Source organism: Rattus norvegicus, chromosome 14, assembly GCF_021556685.1.
Source record: "Rattus norvegicus strain SHRSP/BbbUtx chromosome 14, alternate assembly SHRSP_T2T, whole genome shotgun sequence".
Taxonomy (NCBI): Eukaryota; Metazoa; Chordata; class Mammalia; order Rodentia; family Muridae; genus Rattus; species Rattus norvegicus.
Genome location: NC_141547.1, coordinates 66622092 through 66643488, shown reverse-complemented (window position 1 = coordinate 66643488; position 21397 = coordinate 66622092). Strand labels below are relative to the sequence as shown.

At 38.6% G+C, this 21397-nt stretch overlaps 1 protein-coding gene and 1 pseudogene across 4 annotated transcripts in view; both read right to left on the bottom strand.

The window, feature by feature from the left end:
* The window catches only part of Kcnip4 (potassium voltage-gated channel interacting protein 4), a 1160852-nt gene that overhangs the window by 365505 nt on the left and 773950 nt on the right, over positions 1 to 21397 (bottom strand).
* Positions 2011 to 2540, bottom strand: LOC148001376 (N-alpha-acetyltransferase 20 pseudogene; annotated as a pseudogene).

Below are 21397 nucleotides of genomic sequence, written 5' to 3'. Positions count from 1 at the left end.
AATCAAAAAGTATTTATTCCCTGGAATATGCAGCCATAAGGCTTGTCTTGCAAAACACTCCAGGTTTACCAATAATCACCTATTGCTTAAGTAAACATACATTGACTTGGTTTATGTGGCAAAATTGGTGAAACCTTGTTCCTAGGGAGTCCTGTGCATCTTCATTGGAGACCTCATTTTTCAAACTTTTCTTTCTACACCCAACATCATATCCCACATCTGCTTGTATTTTACTCTAATGTCTGCAGACTCCAAGGTTAGGACGGTGAACCTTCATCTCTTAAAATGTATCAGTCATTCTTCATACAAATTGTGATGGTTAGTTTTGAACCATCAGCTGAACACAATTTAGAACCAACTTAGAAGAGAGTCTCAAAGAGAGATAGTCTAGATTAGGCTGGTTTTGTAGGCATGTGTATTGGGAATTGTCTTTACTGTACTAATTGAGTTTGGCAAACTTGTCCTTGATGGACAGTACAAGTGCTTGGTATTAGGTCCTGACTAGAGTAGAGAAGGTGAGTTAAGCATAAGCATTCGTGTATTAATTCTCTTGATGCTCTCAGTTGTGGATGTGATAATGATTAGCTTTTAAAGTTTCTGCCACCTTAGTTACCCTGTAAACAAGAATTGTGAACTAAAATAGATCTTTATCCCCTAAGTTTCTTTTCTTTAAAGTGTTTTTGTCACAGCAACAAAAATGAAACTAAGTATCAATTATTATCTCTTATCTTATTATTTTGCGAATACTGACAGTTTCAAGTAATAAAGATAATTTTAGTGCCATAATTCTTTGGATCCTATCTAAGTTTTCTATTACATGATTTCAGTTAGGCTTATGACACTTCTATGTCTTCCTTTTAAAAATCATTTATCATTTTACATTGTCTATTGTCTAGACGCCAGTCATCAGAGAAACAAATTCATGCCTGCAAACACAGACTGACATAAACACATCACAAAACAAGCCGAGGTCTTTTTATTTATGGAGTAGATTGACCTTATCAATGTCTCCACCCAACTCAAGTCTCTGCATGTCAGGTCACGTTTCTACTTCCTACCTGTGTAGTCAGCAACAAAATCTCTTTGTTTTCTTCCAATCAACTTGTTTTGATCTTAGTTTTCAACTGTGTGTGTGTCTTAACATCTGTCTTTATTCAAGGCAATGTATCCATGAGGGTAACATGTCTATATAGGGTAACATGTCCATACAGAGCAATATGTCCACTTAGGCAAAGATGTCTGTGGAGGGTAGCATGTGCAGGATATCTGGAGCCTGCACAATGACACTCTAGATGTTTCCAAACTCAGTAACCTTTTAACTCTACTCTCACATGACCCAGAAGATTTAACAGTATTTAAAAAATTCTTTTCAGATGAGTGTTTTATATTCTATTGTCACATTATCTACCCTCTGCTTTATTTAGTCCTGTATTGTAAGAAGGTGCTTCCCTATTCCCTACATGATATCCTCAATTCAGTCAATGCTCAGTATAATCTCTTCCATGTTTCCTCAGATGCTTCTCAGCCTTCATGCAAGCATGCCAAATGTGAGTTAACAAAGAGAGCCATACAGCAGCAAGGAAGCTCTGCAGCATCCTGCCTTGAGCATAGCTGAGCAGCAATGATAGAATCTACTGGGAAGGACTGACACCTCTTTTTTTAACTATACAACTGAGATTTATACATTCCATATATGCTTTTAAAACTTTAATTAAGAGATCAATATATACTCTGTGTGTGTGTGTGTGTGTGTGTGTGTGTGTGTGTGTGTGTGTGTGCAGCAGTGGTTCTCAGGCACAGGATTTAGGAGGAGCATGGAGGGAGTTTTTCCTTGGCATGTACTGTCAACCCTGATAATGGCACGAGTCCTTCTGACTTAGCTGCCTTGATTGAATTTTACTATGGCAAACAGTTCAAACATGTATGCTATTGCTTATTGTAAGGATAAGATTTGAAGTAAGTTTATAGTCTGTATTTTTAAAGATTTTAAGACTTAAATACTTCCTCCTAATAGAGTTCTGAAATCATCCTATGAAAATAATATGTCCACAAACTCTCTGGAACACCAGCCTAAGAACCACTGCCTATGGCTATTCAATGTTCTCAGACCTCACAGGATGAGGTAATGAGATGATGGGTTTCTTCTGTGTCCCTGCAAAGTGCTTTCCTCATATCATAGGCATCCTCCTCAGGCTCCTCATTGTGGGCTGTGTAGCACTAGGACTGTCCTGTAGACACTGTAACCCAACTACTTGTACATGTTGAAGGCAACTTGATTGACTACTCCTACAAAGAGATCAACAAAATATCCACCTTTTCTTTCTGAAATTTCCTCTAGTAACTCCGTAAGTTTAGCAGCCAAGACAAGATGACGGAATTCAAGGATGACAGACAGAGCTGTGACATGTTTGTGCCACTTGTCCCTAGCTATGGAGCCTTCTGCTTTGCCCATACCTCTTGATCTAGGCTTTTGGGTTTTATTGGCAGACCCAGGATGCAAAGCTAAGAGCACGTTCTGCTCATGGCACTAGGAGGCGTACAGCGTGACACACAGATTCTGAATAGTAGAAACCATTTTCTTGACTAAGTTCAGGCAATCCCAGTGATCTCTGGACAGTTCACTGACTGGGGTCATTCAAACTATGGGAGAGATTGCAACGAAACAGACATTGAAAAAAGATGATCAGGTTCACTAGAATGACTCTTATATAGTATATCATTGCTGCTCTCTGCTGGCCAAACACATTATACTCCCCAATTAGATGAGATCTAGAATGGGTCAAAGAAGGAGATGCTGTGTTTTGATACTTACATGCATTGTGTTAAAATTACTTCACAACCCACACTATACATTCTTACACAGATGCATAGGTTTTAATAAGAGTCTATTGGAGTGCTATCGATATGCAATTATCTGCCATTTTCACAATCCTTTAATAAAAGAAAAGTAGAGGCTGCATCAGATTTGCAACAAGTATTCCAATTATTCATTAACTTTTAGTGCAACACTTTCTGTTAGCTATCATATTTGCACTCTTTCAGTTGAATCAGCAGGTGTTCTTGAAGGATGTCATCGAGACATGCGAATTGTTAAAAACATGTTCTGATCGGCAAAACAAAGACTAAATTTAATTCCATATCTATTTAACTTATTGGAGAGTTACTTTTAAATGGTAACTTTTAATTACTCAGATTCTCTTCATATCAACAGTACTCTAAGAACAGCATGGTGAGGATAAATTTGGACTTCGCAGCCTCACAGCTTCATAACAACCTCACAAAACTTCCTATTTAACCCAGTCTCTGCTGCCTGTTGGGCACATTGCTTTTCTATTATCTAGGTAGAGAAACAAAATAGTACCTACTTCATTTCCCTATAATGTATATTAACTGAAATATATGATCTAGTGTTTAATATATATGGTCTAGACATGTTTCATGGTCTTATCTTAACTGTTAACATTCAAGGGCAGCCTGAGCAGCAGAGATTTTTTTGTTTTTGTTTTTTCTTTGTATATTTTAAACAAAGCTGTCTGTTATTACTTTACAGGATACTCTAAGTTTTTAGAGAATATTTACCTTCAATTACAGCCTTTACTCTGTCAATGACTGTATCTTTTTTTTTTTACTTTTCTTTTCTTTTTTTTCTTTTCTTTTTTTTGGAGCTGGGGACCGAACCCAGGGCCTTGTGCTTGCTAGGCAAGCGCTCTACCACTGAGCTAAATCCCCAACCCCCAATGACTGTATCTTAAAGTAATGTAGGACTTCCCTAAACCCTATAAATGCTTTTGGATGCTTCTCTTGCCAAAAGGTAACGATACATCTGTTTTTTAATTTTATGTACACTGGTTTAATGGCCTAGGGTACAATGTGTTTGGTGGCCTGACCTTCTGTTCTTTTCCTAATGACTTGTGTGTAGAACAAATAACCACTGAGGAAAACTGGTAATCTTTGGGGAAGGGGGCAAAGGGTAATTTTCAGAAGTAGCAATAGAATGAGCAAAGTACACAAGATCCAACAATGCAGGCAAACTTCAAATACTGCCAAGCTGACATTCAATTTGACTGTTCTGTGTTTATGAGTTCAGTAAATAAAGATTAGGTCTCCACTGAGGTGGAGACATAGAAGTTTCATTGAGCTGGATCTTTGGAGAATTTATCAATGGTTACACGTGTTTCAACTACGATTTTCTTTATGATTTTTCCTCCCTCTTCCATTTTTCTCTGATAAAGCTTCCTGCTAATCCTAAATTGGTGACAGTCTTCCTAGAATGCAGTTCATATATACCAGAAAGCCATCTCCATTCCAAGTCAAGTTCAGGACAACTGCAGGGGAGTACCAACAATCTAAAGCTCCTGGAAAAGACGACATTTCCATCTTTTTCATCACATCTTGACATTTTTACACAACTTCCAATTGCAAATAAGAGTTGCCTGCAGCCAAATTGATAAGTTGACTAAGTGTGACTGGATGGTCATGGTTCCTTCTTAACAGTGTTGATTCTTCACTTGTGATTCTCTTCATCCCCCATGGTCACACTTATCTTCGTATTGCAGAAAATGTATGAGCTCATCGGTACTCCAGATCTAGGTCTTTCTTTAACTTACTCTGTGTAGCATTTCTTGACAGGTAAGTGCCTGCTGGTGACACATCCTTTCAAATGGCATCTCTCATTATTGCAAGCCTTTACAATGGATTCATCTTCTCTTCTGGTTTTCCTGCTTTCATATATTTCTAAATTTAGTACTTTGAGAGGTAAAGATGGTATACCTTTAGGGGGAAAACCTTCATTGGATTCTCCATTTCCATCTATTTAATAAATTACCTTGAGTTATCACACATATCCAAAACTCAGGTTTAGAGTCATGTCATAAATCCAACTCTCACTGGAAGCTGCTCCCACTTTTCTCCTCATATGTTTAATGACATATATATGCTAACATTGTAAAGTTTTAAGTCACCTTCAGTACTTCTTTGGATAAAAGAGATGCTCTTTGGTCTTTGAAAATAGACTTATACCCTGTACCAGATAGTATTATGACATCAGAAAGGCATTACAGCTCGAATCCCAGCAGGTACACCTATTCCTTCTGAGTCATGGATAAACTACGCGAGTGTATAAAATGAAAACTTAGGATCAGATTATCTTTGATAGTCTGGGTGAGTTCCATGTAATTCGCAATGGTGATAAGTCAAAGACAGTCTTGTCAGACTCTTAGAGAATGTCACTGTTTACTACTACTGCCTTTGAAAATGAAAGACCATTGATGTTTGAACACGACTAGATTATGTTGTCATTAAAACAACTGTTATTGTGAAGATAGAATTAGACACTCATCCAGGAAATAACTGCTGGACTGTTTGCTGAGGGGGATGTCAGCAGCTTGTTCGTTCACTGGAGAGCCATGGGTAAAGATGGTCATCTTGGCCCTTATAGTATCTTTCCTAGGCTTATATTGCTTTTATCCTAACCCAACTTAGGAGATCTTCCAGGGAATATTCTGACTTCAGTGCACTCCACAAAGCTGCATGAAACATCTGCTAAACTTGGACCACAGCTCTTATCTTATGACTTGCTTTCATTCTTCTTCTTCTTTCCACACTACATTCAGAAAAAAACTGCATTCCAATGACATCGATTCACCCATATTCAGCATGTTCTAAAGCATCTCAGGGACTACTCCCTAGAGAATTTATTCTATTTTTTGAATGGAGGGAAATTATGCAAAATTTAACTGAAGGACTCCAGAACAATTTGTCGACTAGCCTATCTTTTCTAAGATATTTCAGACCTTTGCAGGCCTTGAGTTTCTTGCCCTAGACTTCAGGCCTTTCTGTCTCTCGGATTTCACGCAATATTGTGACAAAACAAAATCAGAGTATAAATATTTCTGAGGAGTTAATTCACTCAATTTTTCATATTTAAAAATAATATTTTAGATACAAAAGAATTGAGTTAAATTTTTAAAAAACTTGACCTATAACAAAATATTTCCTCATTAATTCTTTCCTGTGCTACTATGCTTTCTCCTGTCATTATATGAGTTTGAGCACATGTTTTATAAGATATGGTTGAAAGACTTTTCAAAAGTTACTCTTTTGTGTTTCTGATTCTCTACTTGAAAACAAAAGCATACAAATGCACTCAAACTCTAGGATGCTGGAGAGGGTAAAATAAGGACTTTCATTACAGTTCTTAGAACATTTGGTACTAAGTACACATCAGTAAGTCTGCATATTGTTTTCAAAACCAAAGATACATTCTTTCTTCCATGTTCAGTACTTAATGAATCAATGTATAAACAGCATATTAATGTTCAAGACAATGTACCTTTTCTCTGCCTCAATTTTTGCTTTCTTTAGTGTACTTCACTATAAGGACCAGTTTGAATTTAATATTAAGTTTCGAGAAACTCTCATCACCTAATAGACTGAGGCTAAACACTGCAGCCTGTTGCCCAATAATTTCTGTTTGTATCCTTACTCAATGTCTTAGTTAATCTTCACTGTGAAGAGACCCCTTGGCCAAGGCTATTTACAATAGAAAGCATTGATGGGGTGTTGCTTAGAGTTTCAGCTCATGATTACTATAGGGGAATCATGGCTGCAGGAATGCACACAAGGTAGTGGAGCAGTAGCTGAAACCTTACATCTTAGCAGCAAGATGAACACACAGAAAGAGATGGCCTGTCATGGGCTTCAGAAACCTCAAAGCCCACATCTGGTGACACCTAGTTTAACCAGGACATACTTCCAGATCTTTCTGAAAGAGTCTTTGAACTGAGAACCAACATTCAAGTATATGAGCCTATGTGACCATTCTCATTTAAACGACCACACTCTCTAAATGCTTTCTTTGATTCGGTCCCTAAGAAAGTGGAGCAGGAGAATTCCTGACCCTGTTTCCTTTTGCAGAAGTACATTTGTTCAACTTTGTATCTAGTTTTTCTGTCTCTCCACACTCTGCTTCTCAGGCTTACAGCCTTCCCAGGCAAGGGTATTTAAACAATTTGTTCTATCCTGAGCAGCCTGTCCTTATCTCTTCCCCAGTTGGCTTCTTCTTTGTCTTAATAACTTCCTGCTGTTATTCAACATTTTGGTCAAAGATGGCCTGCACATGTAAATGAACTGGCACAAAGAGGATGCTAAACACATATGAGATCTGCCATATTAGGGAGGGTGGGGAACTTGTTCTTTAGTTCTTTTTTTTTTTTTTTTCAGAGCTGGGGACCGAACCCAGGGCCTTGTGCTTCCTAGGTAAGTGCTCTACCACTGAGCTAAATCCCCAGCCCCGGAACTTGTTCTTTAAATAGAAAGGAGTATAGAAATAATGGTTATGGTATGTGTTTAAAATTAATTCTTTTATTTGAATAGTATTATTTATATAAAAATGATTTCCTGGTGTTGTTTGATCTAATAAAGAACAACTGTCAGCTATAAATAAAAGATATCTTGAAAAGGGGGCATCTTGCCTCTTAAGTGGAGAAAATTATAATCTTACTCTGATTAAAATTAATTCAGATTAATTAAGTTGATATTAAAATTAAAATCTTACACTGATGTTCAAACTGGGCTAGTTGACTGTTTTGGCAGAATGGTTCAATAATTAAATCAACTTCAATGATCCAGATCACAAAAATTTAGAGAAAGCAACACCCATCTTTTATTGAACTGCACACTTCAATTCTCTGGAACTATTTCAGTGGGTTTAAAAATGACTTGTGCGGACTCACAATGATTTTAACAAAACCTATCTTGTGTGAGAACCAATAGACAAGGGAGATGTTTGTTAGACCAAACAAAAAAGGGAGGGAATTTCAGGCATGGTTCTGCATCTCTGTGATCTGTGTATTCCAAAGCAGCATACAAAACCAGCCTTGGATTTATAGTAAATTTGAGGCAGCCTGGGTTGCAGGAGATGCTGTCTCAAAAGGAACACAAACAAAGCAGCTGCAAACATGGCATGTGGATTTGTACAGTGTATTTCAGAATAAGAAAGCAATCTGAAAAAATAAAGCAAGCAAAACAAAGCTAGAGTAAATATAGACGTCCTGGACTAAAAATAGAAAGTAATTTTTCCTAGGACCAAGACGAGTTTCAGGACACCAAAGGTGATTTGATGCTACTTGATTAATCATTGTTTGGTTGAAAATGAAAAGGAGGTTTGTCCCACAATAGATGAGAGAATGAAGCTGACCTAGCCAGAAGGAGGGATGTTCAGCCTGCAACATTGCAAAGTGAGAGGTCTTAGTTAAATCTATTTGTCCTAAGATTTTACAGAAATAGAAGGTAGTATTGACCTATGGCTAATCTTCTGCCCTATTTGGAGACCATTGAAGGAAGATTATCTCTGATCCTCCCCAACTTGGTCTTTCACCAAAGCAATTTCTATCCAGTATTTGTATGGCACAGGGTTCCAAAATGATCATCTGCAGGTCATCAGTGGGCAGCTAAGGGCAGAGGGGTCAGGAACTTCTTGCATTGTTCTCTTGCTTCCCAGTAGCAGTCCATCTTTTGCCATGCACCGTGAACAAAAAATGATACTGATGGGGTACATGGCTGCTGTAAGACACATGACACGGTAGTAATGTCTAATGTCCTAAGGATCTGAGGCCTAAGAGATAAAACTATAAATCATATATATATACATATATATATATATATATCATATATACGCTGAGACCCAAACCATGAATGATGGAAACCAGGTAATGTTAACATGCATTTTTTGCTTAGCTAAATGTGCATAAATATATGAAGAGATCCTTCAAGTTAAAACACTGAAAAGAATTTATTCTCGTATAACATGGATGACATTGGAATTAATAAAAATAGATAGTCGATAGAATTCTAAAAATTGATTTTTCCAATATTCTGGTTTCCCAGATCAAACCAAACTTTAAGCATTGCTGGGAAGAATTTATGACCACATAAATCCTAAATCTGTTGGCTTTAAAACACTAAGATTATTCTCCTGGGCCTAATATAGCCACAAACAACCTTAGTAATGGAGAATTTCTTTTGTAGTGGGTGACAGAAAAAGGAAGCAGAAAAATGAAAAGAAACAAGACTCAATGCTATTGGTGACTTAAGAAGGGGAGGATCATACATGAAGATACTTCCGCAGTTGCCAGGAGCAAGGAGTGATTGATAACCAATACTCAGTAGAAATAGGAGCTTGAAGTCTGCAACCACACAAAGGTAAAGTCTGCTGCTGAACCAGCTTGGAAAGATAATCTTTTCTAGAACTCACAATAAAAGACGTCAGAACATATGAAATACTAAGCAGAAAGGGATTTGAGAAACATGAATTTCTTTTTTTTATTAATTTTTTTTATTAACTTAAGTATTTCTTATTTACATTTCGAGTGTTATTCCCTTTCCCAGTTTACGGGCCAACATCCCCCTAACCCCTCCCGTTCCCCTTCTTTATGGGTGTTCCCATCCCCATCCTCCCCCCATTGCCACCCTCCCCCCAACAATCACGTTCACTGGGGGTTCAGTCTTAGCAGGACCAAGGGCTTCCCCTTACACTGGTGATCTTACTAGGATATTCATTGCTACCTATGAGGTCAGAGTCCAGGGTCAGTCCATGTATAGTCTTTGGGTAGTGGCTTAGTCCCTGGAAGCTCTGGTTGCTTGTCATTGTTGTTCATATGGGGTCTCGAGCCCCTTCAAGCTCTTCCAGTTCTTTCTCTGATTCCTTCAACGGGGGACCTATTCTCAGTTCAGTGGTTTGCTGCTGGCATTCGCCTCTGTATTTGCTGTATTCTGGCTGTGTCTCTCAGGAGCGATCTACGTCCGGCTCCTGTCAGTCTGCACTTCTTTGCTTCATCCATCTTGTCTAATTGGGTGGCTGTATATGTATGGGCCACATGTGGGGCAGGCTCTGAATGGGTGTTCCTTCAGTCTCTGTTTTAATCTTTGCCTCTCTCTTCCCTGCCAAGAGTATTCTTGTTCCCCTTTTAAAGAAGGAGTGAAGCATTCACATTTTGATCATCCGTCTTGAGTTTCATGTGTTCTATGCATCTAGGGAAACACGAATTTCTTAATTTATAGACTAGCGGGCATTAGATATTAACTCTTCTTAAGCTATTAGGGTTATGACAATTTGTTATCCTGTGACAGAAAACTAACAGAACACACAGTCTTTTCATAGATGGAGTTCCTTTCCATGCAGCCTGCCTTTGTAACTTTCAGGTGTTATATTTTTCATGAACCATAATGCAGTTGTGTAAATTCTAGGTAACTGATTAAAAAAAGATGTTTACAAACATAGATATTTTCCCTGGTAGAATAATAATCCCCTCTGGCCCATGGAACAGACCGATATTTTTCCATCTCTACAGCACTATCTGAATTGCTTATACGCAGATCTCTGGGAGAGACTGTACATTTTCCTCTGTAACTGTTTGAGATTCTAAAGATCTGCCCCCTAATACATTCAAAAACAACAACAACAACAACAACAACAAAACAACAACAACCAAACTTTTCTGTGTTCCTTTTCTACCTGTAGCTGGTAGACAAGGATAACTTTGCTTTCTTTGGGAGTATTTTGCTTAATAGAGGAATATTCATGGTGATTTCAAACTTACTGGGCAGGGACAATATTCATTTATCCTATAGTGTATGTGACAAAGACCCGCTAAACACTCTGTAAATTCTCATTTTATTCTTTCCACAAAATTACCAGGTTGGCACACAATGGTAGTATCTTAACCTAGAATTTTATATACTGGGACCTATAGGCCTCATTATTTTTATTACACCACTATTGCTTTCCAATATAAATGGAACTGATTTACTTGTACCCCAGCTTAACAACAGTACATAATATATCCCTAGCCCATTGTTACTGCAAACACAGTTTACATATTTATTTAGTGTGTTTAAGTCCTGCCCCCTTCTCTCTGTATGCACGTGCACACACACACACACACACACACACACACACACACACACACACACACACACATATATATATATATATATATATATATATATATATATATATATATATATATATGATACACATGAAGGATAGCTTGTACATTTTGGTCATCTCGTCCTACCACACAGATTTCAGGAATTGAACTCAGGTCACCTACACACTGAGCCTTCTCATCTTCTCTTTTAGTCTACTCTTAAAGCCAATATTTCCTAATCATTGAATATGCAATTTAATGTTTATTTGGTATAAGAACGAAAAACTGCAAGAGTATCTGTGTCTGTTACATATCCCTTTACTCTGAGGTCTTCTGTGGCAATTTCCCAGAGTCTTTCAGATACAAATAACTGTTGAATGCAAACTGCTACCCCTCTCCTAAATCCCTGTAATTCTGAGCACCTACAAAGAACATGCAAACGAGGGGCTTCAAATCTTTACCACCTTGAGCATACTGCTGATTTATTCCACAGGTTCAACAGAGGAAATTAATTAGGTCATGGGAAGTCCAGAAAATGATTTAGAGGTTTTGGAAGTGGGGAAAGGTGACAGGCCTGGACGGTTTTAAACATGTGGATTCTTGAACTAGAACCTAGATTTCTAAATAAACTCTTCAAGGTATCATTGCTTCCCTGGAACTCCAGGTGAACTGAGTGAATCTGACCTGTATATTGTAGAGCTGAGGTCGCAGTGAGTCTGCTATTGTTGGAGACTACCCTGTTCATTGTCATTAAAGGCTGAAGTTATTACAGGGTGAAAGACTGCTCTGGTGCATCCCAGGAACCATGCTTTATCTGGAAGTGAGTGCAAAGGTTGTGGAAATGGAAGATGAAAGGGTTCTGATTAAAGACTGAGACAGAAGCGACTGCTTTTCTCTCTTTGCAGTTTCTAGATTGGTCTTGATTCAAGTCTAGCGATAAGCTTGATGAAGTCCATTGAGGCACAGACAACTGTCAGGTTCTCAAATGAATGTCAAACATGAAATCACACAAGCCAGAACAGAAATATGTTCAGTAGCCACATAAATGAGAAATATTCACATTGCCTTTTGGTAGAAAAAGTGCTTTAGCTTGTAAGTAAATATCAGGGCCACGGTGCAATATGTTTTTGTATTATCATCAATGTACTGCTCATAAAAATCATTTCAGACTATTAAATTCAGTGCAAGAAACCCATTTACAATCAAGGAATCTGCCATTCTGTGTTACACATTAACTTAACAAAATCCACTCTAGGTAATGTTTCTGGTTGTCTGAATCTGAATTTTAGAAACAGAAACTTTTTTAAAACTGAGACAATGAAGTTAAAAATGAACTCAGCTAGCATGTTGCGTGAATAAGGACCTAAGCTAAATGATCAGAATGCACATTTTAAAAGATTTGGCAGCACTGTGGATGCCTGCCGAGAGAAGAGCATACCTAGACCTTGTTGCCTTAGCCCACTTGACAATGACATCCTACTTGAGTTATGCCATCCAAAATTGTCCTCTGATCTCCACATTCACAGACACACATGCACCTGAATATAAAAACCTGCGAAGGGCAGAGATACCTTGGTGGTGGTGGTGTTCATACGTCAGTCAGGAGAAGAGCAGAGGGCAGTCCTTTGTTCGTTCTAGCTTGACTCTTGCCTTGGTGACCAAGGCTGTTTTATGCCTAGGTCTCATAATCAAATCAAATCCAGGCAGGGCAACATGAGAGGAGGAAGACAGACAGACATACACACTGTCATGCCACCCACAGACCTGCCTTCTAGTCCACAGCATTGGCAGGCCATAGATACCTGTATTGATGCCTGTGGAACATATTACTACTAGAAAGGATAGGGATGTCCTTGGTCAGGGCAGCCAGGGTGGACCAACTGGATGTCCAGGAGCTGTGCAGATCTGGCCCTGCCCCTCACTGGATATAGAGCTCCAGAGAGTTGGCCCCATCTTTCACTGCTGGCAGCACTCAGCAGAGCAGGCCCTAAAGTGTACCCAAGAAGCACAGGAGAGCTGGTTCTGATGACAGGGGTGTGGGTGAGCCAGCTTGGAAGGTGTGAGTGTGGGAGAGCTGACTCTGTTACACAGTGGGGTGACACCAGCACAGAGGTGATGCCCTCACCGCCCCTTGCCAACTCTGGCAGGTATTCGAGAAAGATACCTAGAGGGTCATGAGCTCAGGAGAGCTATTCCTGCCCCTCCCAGCTGCAGCCCTTGAGAGAGCAGGTCCTGCCCTTTGCCTGGGCAGCACAGTCCAAAGGAAGAGAGCATGGGATAGCTGGTCCCACCACTTGCCAGTTGTCTGACAAGAGCTGGCCTGATACAGGGGTGATGCCTCCCTCTCACACTCCTGTTCTCCTCACCATATGTAGTAGTTGAAAGAGCTGGCCCTGGGGTCATTAGAGTAGGTGACCTGGCCTTATCCCTTTAGTGCCTGGAACATTTGGGAAAGCAATCAGTGTACCTCTCTTTTATAGCATAAGAGAATTGACCCTGATGGCAGGGGTGTGAGTGAGCCAGCTTGGAATGTGTAAGTATGGGATTGCTTACTCTGCTATACAGTGGGGTGACATCAGCACAGAGGTGATGCCCTCACTGCCCCTTGCCACCTCTGGCAGGCATTCAAGAAAGCTGCCTAGAGGGTCATGAGCTCAAGGGAACTATTTTGCTGGCCCTGATTGAAGGGGTACTGGTGAGTCATTCCTGAGGATGAGAGGAGAGAAGAACAGGCCAGCCACTTATCTGCTGTCAGATGGCTTGGGTGAGAGGCCAAGTAGAGCTGGCCCTTGGGTCAGGACAGCAGGTGAGCTGTCCCTGTCCCTCACAGGCTGTAGAACCTGAGAGAGTGGGCCATGTGCCTTGACTGATCAGCACAGTGGGCCTGCCTTTTCAGGCATAGGCACTGATGAGCTAGCCCTGAGGGCATGAGACCAGGAGGACTGCCTCCTATTGATGGTGGCTTTGGGTGGCCTTGTCAGACCAATGCTGGAGAGCTTGCACTCATGGGGGAGGCTGAACAACTCTGCTACCATCCAGACCTAGATCCAGGCCTCTAAGATGGCCCCCGAATCTCTATCATCTGCAAATGTTTGGGATGTATGAAAGGACCAGTCAGTCCTAGTGTTCCAAAGATGCAGGATCTCCATGATACAGGGCCACAGCAGGGTAATTAGGAGGAGTGCCAATGAGGATCCAGGATTGATGATATCACAGAAGCCAGAAATCATGAACTAGACCAATGGCACATTGCAATGAGCGTTTGCAGATGAAGATGTGTGGACAGAGAAATAAAATTATGGTACATACTGTGTCATACTACAGCTTTCATGATGAGATGTTTTCTGTTTTTTTTTCTTTGTTTTTTTTGTTTGCTTGTTTTGTGTGTGTGTGTGTGTGTGTGTGTGTGTGTGTGTGTGTGTTTTCTATTTTGTGGGTGAATTTGGACAGGCAAAGGGCAGATATGAGGGGATGGAGAAATGAGGAGGATTAAGGTGCATAATAAACTCACAAAGAATCAATAAAAAGTAAAAACAAAACAAAACAAAACATGTGATCATGCCCACACGTACACTATAGGGACAGTGATAAGACGAAATGAGGTCCTGTTGAACAGAATGCTAATTAAACTACACTAACAGCATAGGAGTTACTTTCTTAATAGAAATGTGCTTTCCCAAATACAGGGTAGAGCATCTGCAGTACTCATAAAGAGGTGACATTACAAATCCCTGTCACGTAAGTCAACAGATAGAGTTCCCAATCACTCCCCATTAGATGCAATTGGTGGTACATTTGGGATCAAAGGTATGTGTACACACATGCCAGGTCTTTGCATAACAACACAGATAATTATGTAACAATATTATTTCGGATTCTAATGCAACATATTGAAATACTGTTGGATAACATTTACTTTTTCTTCAAAATAAGAAAGAAATGATTCGCTATTAAGCACAAAAGAAGCTAGGAATTCGGATTTTCCTTCATTTGCTCTATCAAGACACATCCTACTGGATGCCCATGTCTTTACCTCTCCTGATACACTGTGGACCTTTCATCTGACCTTCTTCTTGGTCCAAAATGGTGGAAGAAGTGTAAAGTGTCTCATGTGCCCTTTGACTTCATGGTAGGATGGATTCCTCTGAATAGTGCACTCACTTGAGTTGAGAGTAGTGACACTGTTTCAGGCTCTTGATCCGTATGGCTGGAGTTGGATTTGTTAAGGGCCTCAACAATATGCTTGCATTCCTCCCTATGTTCCTAACCAACCACTCTAATGCCAGCGCATTCCAATAAACTTTCTCTCTACTCTCTTTCAGGGTGGCTCAAGTTGTTATATCTATGTTTTCCTGAGAAATTCCTTCTCATAACTTCCTTGCACCTTGTAAATAATTTCTTTCTTTAAGTCCTTCTACATTACTGGTTTCTGTATCCTGCGTCTTTCTGGTCTGGACCCTGGTTCAGGCTTCCTGTCACTGCCATCATTAAGCATGAAGCTATTGGACACCAAAGTGCTTTAGTGCCTCAAAATTTATTACCAAATTTTAACAATTGTATTCTCAGTTTGCTTTACAAGTAGCTCCATGCTGATGTTTAACTTTTAAATTGTAGGTTAGGTTAAAAATGATTTCAGGCAATCAGTCCTAGTTGTGTGAACTTTGACATTTTAAATGAGTCAGTTTCCATAAAAAACATCAACATTCAATTATCTTCATAGCGTACAGGTTGAGAAATCTTTCTATAATAGTTGAACTTTTTATGTAGTATATACCTATAATGTAAATGTATATTTTTTATATTGTCTTATCTTCTCTTAGGCATAGAACTATGTATTTTTGAACATTACTTATGATAAGAGAAAAAATCTATCCCTAAATGGCAATGTTCAGAGAATAAAAATACAGAATATGTTTGAGTCAATAGCTGATAATATATTAGACAGGAATATGAGTAGTGAAGTTTGTAAACTGGAAACTTGGAATGTTGATATTTAATTCCCTGTGATATTTACATTAATTCCATACTTCTCTGTTGTCAAGAAACGTGTGTATTCAATAATTGTAGCCATGTGCTTTTCAATATCTAGGTACAATTATCTACCATACTGCACTCTCACCATACACTGTTAATTATTTCAATTTAACATACTTAAACACAAATAATAAACACACTTCATTTTGTGCATTAATCAATGACTTGTCCCTTTCAGTAAAACAACAACAACAACAACAACAACAACAACAACAACAAAAACTACTGTTATATTTAAAAGAAAATTGGACACACATCAATATGTGATTCTCCTGGAGAAGAAGAAAGGAGACACAGAAGTAAACAGCATTAAGAAAGGCCAAGCACAGTGACAAGTCACAGCACAAAACAGCCAATTCGGTACGATTGAGAAAGACAGCAAAATTCGATTTGCTTATTTGTCTCTGAGCAACAATATGTATGGTCTCTCTGTTTCAATAACACTCAAATATTGCTGGCTGGAGAAACGCATTGTTTCTCCCATGTTTAATTTGCATATAGCAAGGAAAGAGGAGATCAAATTGTCTTTTAATATATTGTATTAACGTTCAATATATTTGAATTAGTTGAAGGTACTCTGAACAGAGCCTGAATTCTGGTCTCAATGGGACATGAAAATTAGGTTCTAGCTGGGTCCTAGAAGAAGAGTAGTTATCCGGTTCATCAAAAAAATGAACTGAATATAAGGTCGCCAAGAGGCATAGCCATGCTTGAAATGGTCTAAAATGCACGGAGTCTGGACCAGCCCAGGACACTCAAGAAGTTACGCTGAATAGGTGCAAAAATGAAGATGGATTGATTTCTTGCATCTCTCTCTTTCTTTTTCTTTCTCTTTTCTTCTTTTTGTTAGAGAGGAGGGCATGTCTACATGAAGCAATAGCAGGAAGAAGCCTTTTCATGAATGAATTAAAAGCAATATTTTAACATTTGGCTTTAGCATCCCTGTTAAGAGGAAAGTAAATTTGGAAAAGAGCTGAGTTCACAGTGAAGGGACTGAGTCAAGCTGATTGATGGCAGTGAAGTCAAGAAAAGAGACTAATCATTTTAAATTAAAAATGAATAGATATTTTCAGTCCATCAGAAACAAAAGAGAAGGTAAAAAGGGCTAGAATTCAACTGAAGAATAATCAAAGGATAAGAATGCAGATTGTATTTTATTTCATTATTTTTTAATTTATTTTTCTTCTAGAATTTCATCATGAATACTTTATTTAATCAAAGAATAAGAATGCAGATTTCTATTTCATTATTTTTAATTTATTTTTTTCTTCTGAGAATTTCATTGTGAATATTTTATACTATTCACTTCTGCCTTCTCCTCTTACACCTTCTTCCCTGCCTCTATCTCCTCACAAATCTATGTCCTCTGCCACACACACTCACACACACACAAACACACACACATACACACACACACACACACACACACACACACACAAACACAAATATACCAATATAGCCTGGTGAGTTAATTTAGTGTTGTTTGTATGTATATGTGATTAAATAGGACTGACTGCTTGGGGTTGAATAGCCTATCAGTGTGTTTGTTCATGGAGGAGACAGATTGTTTCATTCTTGGTAGTTATTAATTGCTTTTAGCTGTTTCTCTGTTGAAATATTTTATAAATCCCTAACACAACTTCATACCATCTTTCATAAACACTAGAAAGATAAGTGATTTAGTAGTGTTTTGCTTTATATTTTCCAAAATCAAAAAGTTCACATTCTGTCCTCAGATTGACGTGAAGGAAATGGACAGACAGAACTGCCATCTTTCTATCCTAACACCAATATGTAAGTTGTAATGCAGTGGAAGGCATTCTCAGATCCAATAGTGATTTTTTTGCTTAAGAATGGTGTGGGACTTTCCACCCTGCAGTGTAGAGAGGCTATGGAGAACCCAATGGTTTCAAGAAATATACAGTTCTGGGAAAAATATAGGGTTTAGAGAGTTAGAGAAAATGGGAGGTTGATTTCAATATACTTAGGTGTTAAGCAGAGTAGAGATTGACTCTCTTTGTATACTGGATATACTGGAAATGGTTTGGAGCAGAATTGAACACGTGGATATCAGTTGAGGTAGAGTTAATATTGGGCCTCTTGCAAAGCTCATATTCTCATTGATGTCTGGGAGCCTTCCTTGACTGTGGTCTGAGCTCACCTGCTCCCAACTTGGCCACTTAGCTAAAGTGTTAAAACTTTGTTAACATGCATAACCTCTTGCCTTGGAAGAACACACCGTATAATTGGTTGATTTTGTGAGTGTGCCTATTCATGTGAATGTAACAATTAAGTAAACAATTATAGCATGACAAAAAGTAGCTATTATCCTGAGACATTTTATACTATAAAGTAATGTTTGTTTATGCAATCAATAAGAGAATTGATGCGATGCTTACTGAATCAGTTTGAATTTATAGGCCCTCATCCTGTAATTCTGTCCTAGAAGAGAAGTAAACTTAAATCAGACTATCATTCTTAATAAGCAGTTAATGAAGAAGCTTGAAATAAACACAATTTGTTGACTTCGGTGCTTTGAAAAAGGAAGCCCCAAGCTAGCTATTACTTCTTGTTAATCAGCACACAAGTTAATGAATGCAAGATTTAAAGCCTGGTACTAGAGCACTGATGTTGCATCTTTTGGCTTATTCTAATCTAGTCATCATAGAGTTTTATGTCTGCGTAAACATCTACTTGTTAAGGAGGTCAAAGAATCTCCCTAGGACTACTAATTCTTATTAAGGGGATTACTTTGTTAGAACACTTGTAAGAAGGGAAAAAATCTTCACAGAAGCCTTTGTTCCATAAAGAGATGGCTATGTGCTTAAAATATGTACTATTCTCACACAGATTGGGAGTTCAGCCCCCGCACTGAGATCAGGCAGCCAACAACTACCTTAACTCCAGCTCCAGAACATCCAGCATCTTCCTTTGGCCTCATTGAATACATTCAAACACACATGTGGATTCACACACACACACACACATGTATGTATACATATTTATATATACACGTATGTATGTATACATATTTACATATAAAAGATCAATTTTTAAAATTATGTTTAAGGTTCATGATAGAAGTTTGATATCACTAATCAACTTCTAAACAAAAGAAACACGAAGATGTTATTAAAATTATAACTTTGCCTAGCAAACTTCACAGTTTTTCATATCATCTTTGGCATTAGTACAATTTTAATAGACAACTCTCTATCATAATACCAGAGGGTGAGTGCCTCAAATAACATGAAATGGCGATTCTTAGTTCTGGAGGCAGGAAAGCCCACCCTCAGGTACAGCATGCTTAAGTTCTGCTGAGGGTTCTTTCTCTGGTTTGTAGAGACCTCCCTTTTGCTCTGCTTTCCCATATTAAGTGAGATAGCAAACTCTCTCAGGGTACTAGGCCACTCTCTTTTAACTTTATCAATTATCTTGTATTACTCCATGATTTCTCTCCATAGGAATTGTGCCATTTTCTGCTTCTTCAAGCACCATTTATTTATTTATTTATTTAAAAATTTTCTCACTAATTAAATTATAAAAGTTTATATAGATTAATAACTTAAATAGTTTAAATGTTCTTCTTCATATAAAAATATTAAAATGTTCTAGATGCACAACAGCCATTTGTGTATCTTTTGCCAGTTCCTTCTGTGAATTATCAGTCACTGTGTTCACAATTTCTTGCAGGGCTTTATGTACTAAATTCATTAGTCCACCATCAATGACAGGGATTGCCTATCCATAATCCTTCTAATATAGTCCAATTCTCCTTTAACTTTTCTCATTTCACCCTATGATTGTCCGCTGTCAAGATCAAACGTGATATATAGATAAATCAAAGGCAGATCTCTTTGCCTTGCTTCATCAGCATGCAGTTTTTTTGATGAAATGATCACTCTCTTCCTCATCAAACCTTTGCAAAACTCCTTAGATGCCAAACTTGTGGTCTACAGGGTGACATTTATAAATATTACATCTTCATCTTTCACTATCAGAGAATTGTGATTCTCCCTTACTTGTTGCACCTGTGTATAGACCTCTATTTCAAATAATGAATATAAGATGTTCTGTGGAGCTTCTTATTTATCTAAAATGCCTTCACATCTTTTTCTTTGTCAAAAGAGTACAACCTTGTACTTATAGTTGCTCAGGATACTAAGGTAAGAAATACTGATGTTTCTTTCTCTCATATATCACATCTTACCCACTAGTAAAATTCTTATAACTATATCTTTAAAATTTATCTATAATCTGAAACTTCTTCCTGACCTCTGTACCTTAGATACTGGGATCTCATCCCAGATTATAATAATAATTCCAAGATGATCTCCATCCTTCACAAGCCGTATCTCCAACATGTCAATCGGTAGCTCTTTTAAATATCAATGTGGTCATATTGGCTTGTGGAAACAGTTCTGGAACCTCCTTCATTCAGACTAAAAGCCAAAGTCAATTTCCAGGAATTTTTGTTAAAGACTAACTACTTTGGGCCTGTCGATGGTTGAATCTTTCTCAGAAGGGAAATCTGAAAATAGATATCTACTGTAAGTGGACGGAAGGAGTGAACTGGGTGGGAGAAGGGTTAGGGAGGGAAACGGGGCATATTGTCAGATATAGGGGAGCAGGGAATGGAGAAGGGAAATTGGCAGTTGGGGTAATTTCTGGGAATTGATAGAGACCATGGATGGGGTAGGCCCCACGGTGTCTATGGGGTATACTCTAGCTGAGAACCCTAGCAGTGAGTGATATGGATCAGGAAGTAGCCACTTCCTGTGGCCAGGCAGGACTCCCAGTAGAGATATAAAGACAGCAACACACACACACACACACACACACACACACACACACACACACACACACACACACACACACAGACAACCTTTAACTCAAAATCTGGCCTGCTACAAGACATACTGGGACAAAGATCAAGCAAGGAGAGAGGAAGTGGCCAACCAATGAGTACCCTAACTTGAACCCATCCCATGGACAAGAACCAATCCCTAACATTGTTACTGATACTTTGTTAAGCTTGCAGACAGAAACCTATCATAAATGTTCTCTGAGAGGTCCATCCAACAGCCAATGAAAAGAGATGCAGAGATTCACAGTCAAATATTATTTTGCATTCGTGAAGTTTTTTGAAGAGATGGGAAAAAGATTAAGGAACCTGAAGAGGACAGAGATTTAATAGGAAGACCAACAGAATCAACTAACCTAAACTCTTGGGTGATCTCAAGATCACCAATCAACGAGCGAGCATGGGCTAAACCTAGGTTCCCTGTTCTCTATATAGCAGATAAGCATCTTGGTCTCCAACAACAGGACTCTCCCTGAATCTGTTGCCGGTCTCCCTGTGGATCCCGTTCCCCTAAATGGATTCCTTGTCTGGCCTCAGTGAAAGAGGATGTGCCTAGTTTTGTTTTGACTTG